The sequence below is a fragment of the Anomaloglossus baeobatrachus genome, chromosome 1 (genome assembly GCF_048569485.1).
Source record: "Anomaloglossus baeobatrachus isolate aAnoBae1 chromosome 1, aAnoBae1.hap1, whole genome shotgun sequence".
Taxonomy (NCBI): domain Eukaryota; kingdom Metazoa; phylum Chordata; class Amphibia; order Anura; family Aromobatidae; genus Anomaloglossus; species Anomaloglossus baeobatrachus.
In genome coordinates this window covers 225,182,070-225,198,158 of record NC_134353.1, presented here as the reverse complement: position 1 = coordinate 225,198,158, position 16,089 = coordinate 225,182,070, and the positions used below count along the sequence as shown (strand labels likewise).

Below are 16,089 nucleotides of genomic sequence, written 5' to 3'. Positions count from 1 at the left end.
ACCGCACAGAGCCTCACAAGGCTGCCCGCTGCCACACAGAGCCTCGCAGAACTGACCAGGCCGCACGCCACCACACGGAGCCTTGCAGCACAGGGCCGCCTGCCACCGCACAGTGCCTCACAGGGCTGCCCGCCGCCGCACAGAGCCTTGTAGAGCAGGGCCGCACAGAGCCTCGCAGAGCAGGGCTGCCCGCCTCTGCCAGAGCCTTGCAGAGCAAGGCCGTCTGCCGCTGACTCCTCTCCATCGCTCCCCGGTAAGCTACATTCGGATTTTAAGAAGCACCCCTTATTTTCCTTCCAAATTTTTGGGAGGAAAAGTGCTTCTTATAATCCGAAATATATGAATTTTATTTATGGTAAAGTAAATTTGTCCAATTACTTTTGGGCCACTGAAAGGAGGAGGCTATTTAGAAAATGGGTTGTAATTCCTCAAGGTTTCACAAGATATATTTGTTTTTTAATTAAACCCAAAAGTGTCCACTTCAATGGTATCTCAGTTGTTTCATGTGAAAAAAGAAAAAGTGTCATTTAAATGCCAAATCACTGTATATGACTGACTATATAATTATTTAGTGAAAATCTTCATGATAGTGCGTCTTTAACAATTCTGATCATCTGTATGCACAAAAAAATTCTGTGCAAGAAATCTTTTTTTTCCTTTTTTTTTTTAAAGTTATTGGTATATTTAGTAAAAAGTAAATAAAAATTGATATTAAAATCAAAAATCATTTTTAACCTAAAAATTTTATTCATTTTAGGTAAATTTGCCCTGCCCTACATCTACTCAAAGGATAGGTGATAACTGACAGATTGGTGAGAGTCTTAAGGGTGCTTTTACACGCTGCGACATCGCTAACAATATATTGTCGGGGTCACAGTGTTTGTGAGGCACATCCGGCGTCGTTAGCGACATCGCAGCGTGTGACACCAAGGAGCGATGATCAACGATCGCAAAAATGTCAAAAATCGTTTATAATTGACACGTCGCTCTTTTGCAAAATATCGTTGGTGGGGCATGCCGCTGGATGTTCGTCGTTCCTGCGGCAGCACGCATCGCTGTGTGTGACACCACAGGAACGACGAACATCTCCTTACCTGCGTCCACCGGCAATGAGGAAGGAAGGAGGTGGGCGGCATGTTCCGGCCGCTCATCTCCTCCCCTCCTCTTCTATTGGGCGGCCGTTTTGTGACGTCGCTGTGATGCCAAACGCACCACCCCTTTGAAGGAGGGATTGTTCGGTGTCTTCAGCGACGTCGCAGAACAGGTATGTGCGTGTGACGCTGCCATAGCGATAATGTTCGCACCATATCGCACCGACGGGGGCGGGTGCTATCGCTCGCGACATTGCTAGCGATGTCGCAGCGTGTAAAGCACCCTTTACTCCTGAAACTCTCACCGATTCATATGAGACTACTGGAAACTCTGGGAGCTTTACTTGTCATTGTTCCACCTTGGCTAGGCATTTCAGTCCCTGTTCTTGGGATCGCTGTGGATTCCAGCAGTTGGACCTAGTCACAAGTTATCAGCTATCCTATGGGTGGGTTGTTTTATTAATGGGAATAATTTAAAAAGCCCTAAAAGAAAATAAGGGCTCTTTACATGCTCTTTATTGGGTTGGGCGTGGACGTACAAGGTAGCTGCCTATATGTGGCACTGGAAAAGGTTTTCTTCCTTCTGAAAGATAATTTGTATATATTATCCCAGGTAGCACTGCATGTAAGGAACCTTACACCTACTGGATCTCCACATAAAGAATCAGAACCCCTGGAGACCTAAGTAGATAGAAGGACCTTACATTGGATTTTGTCTTGACTCCCACCACTTGGGTCATGACAAATGGGAAGCTATAGCATACTACTTATCATACAATTAAAAACTCTGGGTATTTGTACAATAAAGATACCGTCACACTTAGCGACGCTCCAGCGATCCCACCAGCGATCTGACCTGGCAGGGATCGCTGGAGCGTCGCTACATGGTTGCTAGTGAGCTGTCAATCAGGCAGATCTCCACAGTGATCAGAGATCAGCCACCAGCCACCCGTGTAACGACGCTGTGCTTGGTAACCATAGTACACATCGGGTTACTAAGCATAGTACTTTGCTTATAGTTACCCGATGTGTACCTTGGCTACGTGTGCAGGGAAAAGGGAGCCGGCTTCTAGAAGCTGCAGATGCTGGTAACCAAGGTAAATATCGGGTAACCAAGCAAAGCGCATTGCTTGGTTACCCGATGTGTACCTTGGTTACCAGAAGCCGGCTCCCTGCTCCCTGCACATTCAGATCGTTGCTCTCTCGCTGCTTCACAGCGGGAGAGCAACGACCAAAAAATGGTCCAGGACATTCGGCAACGACCGGCGACCTCACAGCAGGGGCCAGGTCATTGCTGGATGTCACACACAGCAACATCGCTAGCAAGATCGCTGTTGCGTCACAAAAAACGTGACTCAGCAGCGAAGTTGCTAGCGATGTCGCTTAGTGAGACGTGTCCTTTAGTTTTTTACACTTTTATTGACAAATACATCAAGTTTATGCAACAACTCAATATCAACATTTCTTGTCCATCCTCTGAGGATTGGCCACAGGTTTTCAATTGGGATTGAGATTTGGGGAGTTTCTTGGCCATGGAGCCAAAATTTCAATGTTTTGTTCACGAGCCACTAAAGGGTGCTTTACACGCTGCGACATCGCTAGCAATTGCGAGCAATAGCACCAGACCCCGTCGTTGGTGCAATATGTGGTGATCGCTGCCGTAGCGAACATTATCGCTACGGCAGTGTCACATACCTGTTCTGCGACGTCGCTGAAGACACCGAACAATCCCTCCTTCAAGGGGGAGGTGCGTTCGGCGTCATAGTGATGTCACAAAACGGCCGTCCAATAGAAGAGGAGGGGCGGAGATGAGCGGCCGGAACATGCCGCCCACCTCGTTCCTTCCTGATTGCCGGTGGACGCAGGTAAGGAGATGTTCGTCGTTCCTGCGGTGTCACATATAGCGATGTGTGATGCTGCAGGAACGGCAAACAACCAGCGGCATGCCCCACCAACGATATTATGAAAAGGAACGACGTGTCAACGATCAACGATTTTTGGTGTTTTTGCAATCGTTGATCATCGCTCGTGGGTGTCACACGCTGCGATGTTGCTAACGACGCCAGATGTGCGTCACTAACGACGTGACCCCGACGATATATCGTTAGCGATGTCGCAGCGTGTAAAGCAGCCTTAAGTTAGCACTTTTGCCATGTGATCTAGTACTCGTTGGGAGAAGTTGCTCTTAGAGGATGTTTAGATACTATTCTTTATTCGTGGAAGTGTTCTTAGGTAAAACTGTGAGTGAGCCCACTCCATAGGATGAAAGTAACCCCACACATTAAAGGATGCTTTAAATTTTGGCTGTCTGGACAAGCATTTTTACAGATGTCCCAAACAGTCTGAAGGGGGCAACATAAATACCTTTGCAGCAAGTACTGGGATTGGACAGCAGAGGACTGGTGTAAGCTTATTTTTTCGGATGAAACCCCCTTCAGTCTGCTTGAAACATCGGAAAAGTGATTGTCTGCAGAAGAAAATGTGAGCACTACGATGAGTCCTGTCTCATGCCAACAGTAAAGCATCCCAAGACAATTCATGTGTGGGTTGTTTTTTATACTGGGATCACTTACAATTTTACCTCAGAATGATGTAGTGAATGAAGAAGGGTATCTAAACGTTCACCAAGGGCAGTTTCACCCAATGATCCAGGAGCAATGGACAATGGTGATAAACAATGCTTTTTCCAGCATGATGCGCACTATGTCACAATGGAAAAGCCGTAACTGAGTAGCTCTGTGAAGAAAATATGAAATTTTGGGTCCATGGCCAGAAAACTCCCCAGATCTCAATCCCATTTAGAGACAGTGGTCAATCCTCAAAAAGCAGGTGGACAAACAAAATTATATCAAAATCATGGCTGAGTTTGGGGATCCGATCCGGTGACCTATTCTGTATGGTTGGTTCCTCTGTCTTCTGAGATACTGTCTTTTCTTCTCTGTCCAAATGCATGTGGTTCCAGCTGTGTTTGTTCTCCCTTCTTGGTTCGCTCCTCTTCAGATGTTCTCATTTTCTTGTTTTCGTTTGCCCTATCACATTCTGGGTTGGGTTTTATATGTTTACCTTTTACTACACGTCCTTGCTGGCTATACTTCTAGGTGGACTTGTGCTCAGGAGTTCCAGACCTTCAGCTAAGGGGTTTACCTTTTTGGATAAACACTAGTGTAATTTTTGCAGTTAGCTGGTTTTTCTTCCCAGCACTTTTTCCTTTCACCTCTTTTAGGTTTCTCTGAGGTTTTTCTTGATCCGCTTATTTGTAACTCTCTTAAGCTTGTCCTTCCTATCCTATATGAATGTGTTTAATGTCTCTCTCTCTCTGGGTTTTTGTATCTTCCTGCACCCCTTCCTCTCCCCTCGTTGGCAATGTGTTGCAGCCTCTCCTCTGGTCCTTCAGGAGGTACAAAAAAAACCTCAACGGCCTTTTAGGGAGTCAGGGCCGAGGTGATGTTTACAGTTGTGCAGGTAGGGTCTTTCTAGTCTATACAGCGACCAGTTGGGTGCAGCGCCTCCCGGTAGTAGGTGCTCCCTTTTGCTGTTAAACTTATATTGGAGTGTTTTCATTCATAACAATAAATTGTGATAAAGTCCAAGCACTTTTTAGACAAGAATTAGTTATCATCAGATAGGATTTAGCTCAGAAACTGATAGCCAGCTGCTAAGGCAAATTGCAGAAGTCTTGAAAAAAATTAGATACAACACTGTAAATATTGAGTCTTTGCAAAAACTTGATTTGCATTGAAAGTTTAAAAAACTTATCAAATGCTTATAATTGTACTTTAGTAACCATAGAAACAGCAGACTGAAAGACCTAAAAAAATGAAGCCTCAAATGTGATAAACAAAATTTGTCCCATTCTCAAAAACATTTGGCCTTTACTTACTATGATAATACATATAACTGTGCGTATCAGAATATTGTCAGGTATAGGTTTCATTCGTCCATCTCCATCTTGACCTGACCTAGCCTCAAACATGATCGTATTCACCCTGGTAGTTATACCCCAGCATATCGGTGTGTACCTTAAAACTGCCCCCAATCACACTGAGGATGTTGTGCCTATCAATGTTACATTAGTGATGTTTATATAAGAATAATATTATACATCAGCCTGACTAACCATGTCCTCAAAAACCAGAGGAGAACAGAACAGTAGGTCGGAGGTATAATCCCAGTGGATGCTTTAGCGCAGTGTTGTGTGCGCCGCTGCTTATTACTGTTGCTATAATTACGGCACAGTACTACCACCATCAGCATCCATAGTTTATGTATAGCTAATTGCTGTTTCTCATAAATTATCCATCTCTCTAGCTATCAGGCAGAATCTCCTGAGACTACACGATGACTGATCAGAAGAGAGGGTCCCCCATCACATACTGTATGTCCTCTATACTGTGATATAAGAATATGCATGTCTTCAGTGTTCCTGGCTGAGGGGCCTGGCTGTATCCTGTACAAAAAAATATGAGGTTTTTGTTGGTATTTATGGCCATAAACGTAAGCCTGCAACCCTCGTCACGGGACCTCATGTGTGTAGGGCCCTACACTAAACATAAAAATAGCAACAAAAAAGTACTCTACCAGGATACAGCTCCATTCCATGGAGGTGGGTGTGTGATTCGCCCCTCCTGCACCAGTGATGCTTCCACTTTAGTGGGGATTTAGCTGTATCCTGGTAGAGTACTAGTTTTTGGCCTGGGCGATGTACACACTGCAGCCCATTTTGCTGTGACTGTACTGCATGCCATCATTCTTACCTCCGTACACATCATAGCAGGGGTGACAACTACAGGACTGGATTCAATACTCTGTTTTATTTATTTATTTTAAACCAACCAGGTTCTGGTTTCATTATTATGCCAGTCCTTGTCAACCCCGGCACTGAAAAGTGAAAGTGACTGAGAATTTGTCATGTGTACTCACCCTCCTTGGTGCCCTCCATTTGCCTCCCACTGCCTCTGTGGCGCCCCTGACCTGGTCAGGCACCACTGAGTACTGCACCCACGCTGGGTGAGTGCAAACAGGTAATCCCAAAGGCTGAGTAGGGTGTGTACACACAGACACACATTAACCAGGTCTCACACACACACATTAGAGGGGACCCCTGGGCAGATCCAGTGGGGAGCGTGGCCTCCACATCTCAGCTAGTGCTGCAGTGGAGAAGCTGGAGACGAGAGTTGCAGTGGCAGTCAAGGGAACAAGAGCTGGAGGTAGCCGAGACTGAAGTGCAGACGCAGGAGAGCGAACACACTAGTCAGACCCTGCACGTGTAGTGGCTGCTGGCGGGGGAGTACATTGCCACACAGTCAGTCTGAAAGACACCTGAAGAGAGAGAGCAGTAAGGAGTCAAGTACGAGGACTCTTGGTAATGAAGCATGAACGGGGAACAGGTCCCTAGAGCCAGACATCCATTTAGTGGTCTGCTAAATCCTGCAGGTGGTGGGACTAGAGGTTCTACACCAACCAACACAGAGTCCGAGCATCAGCAGCAACGAGGGGGCCCATAAGGAGGATTGAGCCTGAAGCTATCCACCTTGGTCCACGCTGCCAGCAAACGGGCCAGAAAGGGGAGAAAAGGCAGCTGTGACTTCCCTGGATGAAACCCACGGTACTTTAAGTCAGGGGTTGTCCAAAACAAGAAGTGCTAGGAAGGTAAGCCAGTAGTAACCCCTACACCAGCCTAAAGGATACCTGGTTCCCTCTGGTCTATCTCAGTATCGCCCGACTTACCTCACAAAACCAGCTGAACGTGAGTAAACCAGTTGAAAGACATTTCTGGACTGAGACTGTGTTATTCTGCGACCTGTTGTTCCACACACATATACCCGAGCCCCTGGGGCCAGCCTCACTCTCGGGAGGCCATAACACCAGACTGCAGACACCATCAGCCCCAGACGCTCGTTAAACTGCAGTGGCGGTCACCCCTCATCCTGACCGCAAAACCGAGAGTGGCGTCACGATTCCTATACAAGTGAACCTGACATACCTGTTGCCGGAAGGGTCCCCACAGAGAAGTCCCCGCAGTGTCCCGCAGGCGACCACTGCAGTGCTGTGGTGGGCGACTAACCTCCAATGCAGAGAATGGTATTCTGGTCCTCCTGCATCCAAGATGGCCAGCACATTTCCATAGGGAGCAGTTTAAAGTCTGAACAGCGGTTTGTCAACGCAGGAAAAGAAGAGGAGGCATCGTTCAGACTGACCGCCATGGCTCCTATGCCACTGCAGCAACCATCTTGTATGCAGGAGGACCAGAACAACAGTCTCTGTGGAGGCAGCAGGAGGCAATCAGAAAACACCCTCTATGTAGGTGGAAACGGACCCCCCGACCTCTTGGGACCCTGTGCAGCTGCCCAGGTTGCACCAATGATGCCTGCCCCTAGGTGCGGGATAACAGTCAGGCTGTTAGTAAAACATTTTCTATTTTCTTCCACATTCTTTCTTACATTTTCTAACATTTGTTTTGTGAAGCCTGAAGACTGAATTTTTGATCTGTCTGGTACGGATTCTGAAATCTATGGTAAAATATTCTGGTGTGTCTATACTAAAGCGTGAATGGCCTGAGTGTTTATTACCTGTGAAGACCATGGACAACAGGACACCTCCAGGGAAAAATCAAAGTCATCCTCCCACGGATAGTACTTGTTCGGTCAGGATTAGGATCAGTAACAAAACCCCCACCTACCATTTACAGTGCCTACAAGTAGTATTCAACCCCCTGCAGATTTAGTAGGTTTACACATTCGGAATGAACTTGGCATTGTGACATTTGGACTGTAGATCAGCCTGGAAGTGTGAAATGCACTGCAGCAAAAAAGAATGTTACCTATTTCTTTTCTTTTTTTTTTTTTTTTTAAATTGTGAAAAGTTTATTCAGAGGGTCATTTATTATTCAACCCCTCAAACCACCAGAATTCTGTTTGGTTCCCCTAAAGTATTAAGAAGTATTTCAGGCACAAAGAACAATGAGCTTCACATGTTTGGATTAATTATCTCTTTTTACAGCCTTTTCTGACTAATTAAGACCCTCCCCAAACTTGTGAACAGCACTCATACTTGGTCAACATGGGAAAGACAAAGGAGCATTCCAAGGCCATCAGAGACAAGATCGTGGAGGGTCACAAGGCTGGCAAGGGGTACAAAACCCTTTCCAAGGAGTTGGGCCTACCTGTCTCCACTGTTGGGAGCATCATCCGGAAGTGGAAGGCTTATGGAACTACTGTTAGCCTTCCACGGCCTAGACAGCCTTTGAAAGTTTCCACCCGTGCCGAGGCCAGGCTTGTCCGAAGAGTCAAGGCTAACCCAAGGACAACAAGGAAGGAGCTCCGGGAAGATCTCATGACAGTGGGGACATTGGTTTCAGTCAATACCATAAGTAACGTACTCCACCGCAATGGTCTCCGTTCCAGATGAGCCCGTAAGGTACCTTTACTTTCAAAGCGTCATGTCAAGTCTTGTCTATAGTTTGCTCATGATCACTTGGAGGACTCTGAGACAGACTGGTTCAAGGTTCTCTGGTCTGATGAGACCAAGATCGAGATCTTTGGTGCCAACCACACACGTGACGTTTGGAGACTGGATGGCACTGCATACGACCCCAAGAATACCATCCCTACAGTCAAGCATGGTGGTGGCAGCATCATGCTGTGGGGCTGTTTCTCAGCCAAGGGGCCTGGCCATCTGATCCGCATCCATGGGAAGATGGATAGCACGGCCTACCTGGAGATTTTGGCCAAGAACCTCCGCTCCTCCATCAAGGATCTTAAGATGGGTCATCATTTCATCTTCCAACAAGACAACGACCCAAAGCACACAGCCAAGAAAACCAAGGCCTGGTTCAAGAGGGAAAAAATCAAGGTGTTTCAGTGGCCTAGTCAGTCTCCTGACCTTAACCCAATTGAAAACTTGTGGAAGGAGCTCAAGATTAAAGTCCACATGAGACACCCAAAGAACCTACATAACTTGGAGAAGATCTGCATGGAGGAGTGGGCCAAGATAACTCCAGAGACCTGTGCCGGCCTGATCAGCTCTTATAAAAGACGATTATTAGCTGTAATTGCAAACAAGGGTTATTCCACAAAATATTAAACCTAGGGGTTGAATAATAATTGACCAACACTTTTATGTTGAAAATGTATTAAAATTTAACTGAGCAACATAACTTGTTGGTTTGTAAGATTTATGCATCTGTTAATAAATCCTGCTCTTGTTTGAATTTTGCAGGCTCTAACTTATTTGCATCTTATCAAACCTGCTAAATCTGCAGGGGGTTGAATACTACTTGTAGGCACTGTATGTGGACCCCCTCAGGCCCAGGTGTATTATTTCTGCACCACACCCCAAATCCCTGCCAATCCCAAATAATCTGAAGAGTGGTCTATGGCTCCCATCAACATCATAGGGTGAAAGTAGGTGCTAACAGGCAGCTCTTCTTACGGCTCATGGGTATTCGGGGTCCCCATCATGGCACTACAGCACTATTTTTCTTTATGTATTATCTGTGCCCCACCATAACATATAATATTGTATGCTATAATTAAATGTAATACAGTACATTACAATATTTTCAATAACCTGACATATAAGCTGACCACCGGAAAAACCTCTATACTCTAACGTGACCAAAAATAGGATTTATCCTTTAAAATGTGACAGTATATACAGAACAATCTCCTTTCCTCGTGTCATAGATGGATGGTAACTAAAGACATGTACGTTTCCATCTGGGTATTCACCAGGCGTTGCTCAGCAGCAGTATACCACCTTGGGGGTTGGTTGGAGCAACCAAGAAAAGCAAATGATATTCTAAATCCGACATGTATGTGCCGAGCAGTAACCCCAGCCTGACCCTCGGATTCTGCCACAGATCTGCCATGGATGTGCGGCAGGTGTACAACAGATTGTCACCAGGATTAGAGACAGGGTCACTTAATACGGAATCCGTGGAGATAAGTAGCCGCTTCTGATTCCTATGGTGAATATCTCAGACGTGCAGTTGAAACTAATACGTTATACAGGGGGACTTAGCGCCTATAGAAATCACATAAGTGGTATACATTTCATTGCTGTATTATTTTTAAGACTTTTATAATTCTATATGTAAATGAGGGGTGCACCCTTAGTGTGGCCAAGGGCTCGGTGCACCTTTATGTGTGGCACCCAGGGGGCAGGGGGTGCTATCCTTTTCTCGTCGTCGGGTCGGTGAGGGTCAGGGGATGTCACGGGTGGCCCTGCCCAGCTTCGTGCTCCAAGGTGTCCACAATAAAAGGGGGATTAAGAGGTGAATGTTTGTCGTGACGCCACCTGCGGTACGTGGCCAGGGATTAGCCGCCACTGCTGTCGCCGTCCTCCGGGGCTGACGGTAGTAGCAGCCAAGGTGGTATCGTTCCCCACAGATGGAGCGAGCCCCGGGTAGGATGATGAGGGGAGTATTAGTAGTGGCGGTGGCCATTGGGGCCGAGGCGTGGGGCGCCGGTAATAAGAGTCCGAGTCGGTCGCTGCGGTTCCAAGTGTCTTTACTCACAGTTCTTTAAGTAACCTGGTTGCTGCCGCAGTAGCACTGGTTACCGCTGTGATGGGCCCTGTCGACATCGGATAAGTTGGAAGAAGCCACCGGTGTTTGGAAAAAGGTTCTTTGTAAGAGTTGCCCCTCCAGCAGTGAGGAACCCGGGCTGAGCCTTCCGCCCCAAGCCAAAGCCCCGCGAAAGAAAAGGATGAAGCGAAGATGGTAGTGTTGTGTCGCCAGAACTGATGTCCCAGGAAGACTGACTGAAGATTGTGTGAGTTGCTCCTACTTCTACCACAAGTGGAACCCGCCCCCCAAGTGGCTGACCTAGTGACCAGGAAATTCCCATGCTTCGTGATGGCCAACCCCCTGCCTACCCAAGTCCAGGTCCTCAGTGAGAAGGCTCCTAAGCTGTATGTAAAGTGAGAATGTGGAACACCAGTGATTAACCCCCTCCTTACCCGAGGCGAATACCGCACCTTAACTGAGGTGCAATACTCTGTGGTGACTGGAGCAGCCACATATGCGCTCATACTGAGCAGTTCCCCTGCCTGAATCCTAACCACGCTGCACGAACTGTGAAGCAGTCACAGCGAGTACATAGTTTGGGGGCAAGTCCCCCTTTCATCATTGACGGCTGCTTTTCCCTATACTGATACAACCCCAGAGGTAAAGCAACAGATTTCTTAGAGGGGTAGACAACCAGTTAGGTGTGAATTACACACAGGATGCACCCTTAAAATAAGCAACAACCAAGACAGTTACAAATGACGCACGGTCCCCTGAGGAATTCATCACGAAATACGTATTGGGACTTTTCCCCCTGTGCGTCTGCATGTGAGTTCTACAAATGGTGGATTCTCCACCGGGCTATGTGTTTGGGTAATGTGCCTATGACCATCTACTAAGTGTTATTCTGTCATTTACTATGAACCTGTTTTTTGTAAAGGCACTTACACTGGCCTGGCCGGGAGTATACCCCTGTCCACCGGACTAGGTGCTTGGATATTGTGCCTATGGTTAACTATTTAAGTGCTTTCTTGCCATTTATTGTGAACCTGATTTTTGTAAAGGCACTCACACTGGCCCTGCTGGGAATTTACCCCTGTCTACCGGACTATGTGTTTGGTTAATGTGCCTATGGCTATTTACTAAAGTGTTATCTTGCCATTTATTGTGAACCTGTTTATTGTAAAGGCACTTACACTAGCCCTGCTGGGAGTATACCCCTGTCCACTGGACTATGTGTTTGGGTAATGTGCCTATGGTTCTTGACTAAGTATTATTCTGTCATTTATGGTGAATCTATTCATTGTAAAGGCACTTACACTGGCCCTGCTGGGAGTACACCCTTGCATGTACCTTATTTGATCCATGCAGCCCCACATGGGGTTCTCTGTTCGCTCTTATGTGTCATTTAACCTCTTTACTTGTTACAATGTTTTATATCCCATGTAATATTTATATGCCTGACCCAACTAATTAAAGTTTTTCTATGTGCAATTTGCCTTGGTGTTGGTGTTTCTTGGGCCATGGGATATGATGTAATATAAGGCAAATACAAAGACTTCTTTTTCTGCCGTTTGAATCCTTAAAATAAGACCTACCCTGAAAATAAGCACTAGTAGGATTTTTGGGGCTTTTTTGAGTATACTTAAAATATAAACCATACTCCAAAAATAAGCCCTAAATGTGGTTCAATAAGTAAGTGTCCAAGCAGCCCAAAAATATAAAGAAACAGCAGGACCCTTCATCAAAAGTAGACACCACCAAAAGAAAGCAGACACCTTCAAAAGAAAGTAGATACCCCCCCTAAAAAAACGCACTCACTAGACCCCCAAACAATTACAGTTGGCAAGTGCTGATGGTGGATGGTCTCTCACATAGAGATCTGCGTCGCAGGTCCCTCAATGTTCCAGCTGTATTCATTACACTGCAGCCCTAACAGATCGGGTACCAGTATCTCTCCGCTCGCGTGATACTGCTTCCAGTCACCAGGGGGAGCCAATCACTGTAGAACACAGGGGGACCTGACAGTGATTCAGATTTGTATGTGAGAGCCCATTCACTTGCCAAATCTAATTGTATGGAGTCTAGTAAGCATGATTCTTTTAGGGGGGGGTATCTGCTTTCTTTTGGGGGAAAACTTAGCAATACCTAGAAAGTAATAAATGTAAGCAGGTAATTTAAACCTTTGTAAATATGCTATGTGCCCACCACTATAGGACTGGTTCTGCACCATGAGACCAGCAGATCAGATAAGTAAATGTGCATTTGAACCAGTAATAGGGTTGATGTTCCAGAATGTGATGACAAGATTATATCTGAATAAATTTTTTTTTTTTTTTGTTCAAGAATAAATGTGGATTGTTGCTCATATGAAAATATAAGACATCCCCTGAAAAGAAGCCTTAGTGCAGCTTTCAGAGCAAAAAATAATATAACACCTGTCATATTTTCAGTAAAATACGGTATTAATGATGACAATGGCGTATTCTGTGATGCACACAGGAGGAGCACCTAACTGATCCTCTCAGAAGCCTCAAGCTACACCTCTGGGTGTAGGGATCGGTGGCTACTGTCAGGAGGTAATGATGATACAGGTGTCTGCCCCCATAGTATTACTTCATACACAGTGTGCACTGGCACCGCCGGGTTCAGGACACGCTCGCTCTGGCAATGTGAGAGCACTCAGTCCGGGGAACTGCTCAGAATGCAATGTGAGATTGCGGGTGTAAAGGTCCCCGAGCTCTTGGCCACACCAAGGGTGCACTGAAAGCCCCTCATTTACATATGGATCAAAACATAATAAAAGTCATAATATTTTAAAGTAATTACAGCAATTAGATCTACACTGCTGATGTTTTTATAAAGGCCAAGTCCATATATCACTATTTAATGTCATTTCCATTTCGGGGGGGCAGACTACATTTAAATAATGTAGGTACTTTCTCATACTATATGAAGGGGTTGTAGAAATCCCATTCACATGCTTGCCATTAAACTTGACACAGATTTTGGTGCAGGAACCCTTTATAATCGACGTCACTCTATGGAAAGGAAAATAACTACCTACAAAACCAATAGGCCTAAATGTGCTATAGCGCCCTCCGGTGGGCAGGTAGGAACCTTTCTATTTTTCAGGTTTACACTACTTTTCAACTATGGTGTGGGATATGTCCATTTCCAATGCTCTGTGGCTGGGGTATGCCTGCCTGGCGCTGTCAGGTTATGTGGTGCCAAATGCCCTGTGGGTGAGGGGCACGGCCACTGTGACAGCATGGTTGTCAGGTCTCATCCTCTGCCACAAAGGGGCCTACTACTCTAGAAAGGTCTCCACAGCAATGAACGGAAAGACAATGGGCACACATTACCCTCCTCCTGTGCCACACATTACCCTCCTCCTGTGCCAAGTCAGTGGCGCAATCACAAGAAGATTCGCTTTTTGTGCGACAATTATGATGAAGTTATCATCCGGGTGCAGATAAAAGAGCCTGACCATGGTTTGCAGCAATAGCAACCCCAATGGACGGGCAGGTCAGGCTGGCCCCACATCCAGGGCACACGCCACCACCCAGCCGTGGTCTAACCCTAGGCGATGCCACGCTATGCCAATCACCGTGTGGGCAAGGATAACCTCACTACATGTAATAGAGAGAAATGACAGAATGGTCACCAAGAACAAGAAGCCATAGTATAACTGCACCCTGGTGATATTACCACAATGGCACAATATTACCACAGCCAGATGCTGCCATATAGCCATGCCACCCAAGGCTGGTGACCAATTCATGGGGATATCAGGCGCTGATGAGAAGCCCTGGGACTGTGGCCATTACTTCTGCCATACCAGAGGCAGGTGACTGAGGCCATGTGTAGCTGCTGCATCCGTCATGGGAGGTGAGGGGTCAGGAGATGGAGGAGATGCTGCCATAGTGACAGCAGACATGGAGGAGCCAACTCCTCAGTGGGGCATCCTGCCCGTGTTACCACAGATGATATACAAGTACCAGGCCCGTACAGCACTGGCATCAATATGTCCGGCCTCACCCACCGTCCCTGTATAATGAGCAGGGTACCTCAGGCATCACCCGCAGTGCACGGCCCTGGCTGCGGGCAGGAGACAGGTGAGGGCGATACTCACTGCAGGCAGGGATGGCAGATCAGCGGCCCGGGGTAATGACGGCGCTCAGGTTACTAGCGATCTCCAGCGATAATCCTCCTCCTCCTCCTCCTCCTGCTGCTGCTGCTCGGAGTCTGGGCGGGGGAGGGGAGGGTATACTGGGCATCACTCGTGGCTGCACTGGTACAGCACTCTGTACACTGCCTGCACTCAGGGCCGGGCACTGCTCATCACCCATCTCTCTGCCACCCCTGTCTCCACTTGTACTATAGCCATATATCTCCACAGGGTATCTGTCTCCAGAATCCATATTACCTCCCTGTGTGGAGCGGCCATGGTGTCCTTCTATACAGGACCAATAACCATGATAATGTCCCTCAGACATTGAATACAGAATATAAAACATTATGGAGGCCATTCACTCCTGTGGTCATTTGTACATGGCGACTATGGTGTCCTATATATGACCGTGACAATCCCTCAGACGTCCGGTTTGAGCACTGCAGCTCAATCCGGCTGTGAAACCTATGCAACGGATGCGGCGAAAACACCACATCCTTTGCATAAGTTTTTACATGCGGCCCGTCCCTTTTTTTCCGGTTGCGGCACGCTACCGAGCATGCGCAGTGGAAGAAACCGCATGCGGCGGCAGGATGCGTTTTTGCCGCATCCGGCGTCCATAGGCATGCATTGAAAAATGCGCCACAGCGGCCGGATGCGGCGCAATGCGTTTTTTTTGCCGGAGCAAAAAAACGTACCAGGGAACGTTCCATCCGGCCGCCGCATCGGCTAAGGCTACACATCCGATTTTTGCTCTGCGGCACAATACGGCGCTCTGCAGAAAAACCACAACCGTTTTTTTTTGCCGCCGGTTGCGGGTTTTTTTGCATAGACTTACATTAGTGCCGTATTGTGCCGCATGGGCTTGCGTTCGGTCCGGTTTTTGACGCATGCGGCAGATTTAGCCGATGCCGCGGCCGGATGGAACGTTGCCTGGAACGTTTTTTGCTCCGGCAAAAAAAAACGCATCGCGCCGCATCTTTCATTGCATGCCTATGGACGCCGGATGCGGTGCGATGCGGAAAAAAACGCATCCGGCCGCCGCATGCGGTTTCTTCCACTGAGCATGCTCAGTAGCATGCCGCAACCAGAAAAAAACGGACGGGCCGCATGTAAAAACTTATGCAAAGGATGCGGTGTTTTCGCCGCATCCGTTGCATAGGTTTCACAGCCGGATTGAGCCGCACTGCTCAAACCGGATGTGTGAAAGTAGCCTAAATCTGCCGCATGCGGCAAAAAACGGACGGAACGCAAGCCCATGCGGCGCAATGCGGCGCCAATACAAGTCAATGCTAGAAAAAACGAAACCGGCGGCA

At 47.1% G+C, this 16,089-nt stretch overlaps 1 protein-coding gene across 2 annotated transcripts in view; it reads right to left on the bottom strand.

Moving 5' to 3' along the window:
* CLGN (calmegin) overlaps positions 1-14,851 on the bottom strand; it is a 101,500-nt gene extending 86,649 nt beyond the window's left edge. For both annotated transcript variants that reach the window (XM_075348420.1, XM_075348429.1), the window contains exon 1: positions 14,735-14,851. The gene's annotated coding sequence lies outside the window, so the exon portion shown is untranslated. The remainder of the gene's footprint in view (positions 1-14,734) is intronic.
* Between the last annotated feature and the right edge of the window lie 1,238 nt (positions 14,852-16,089).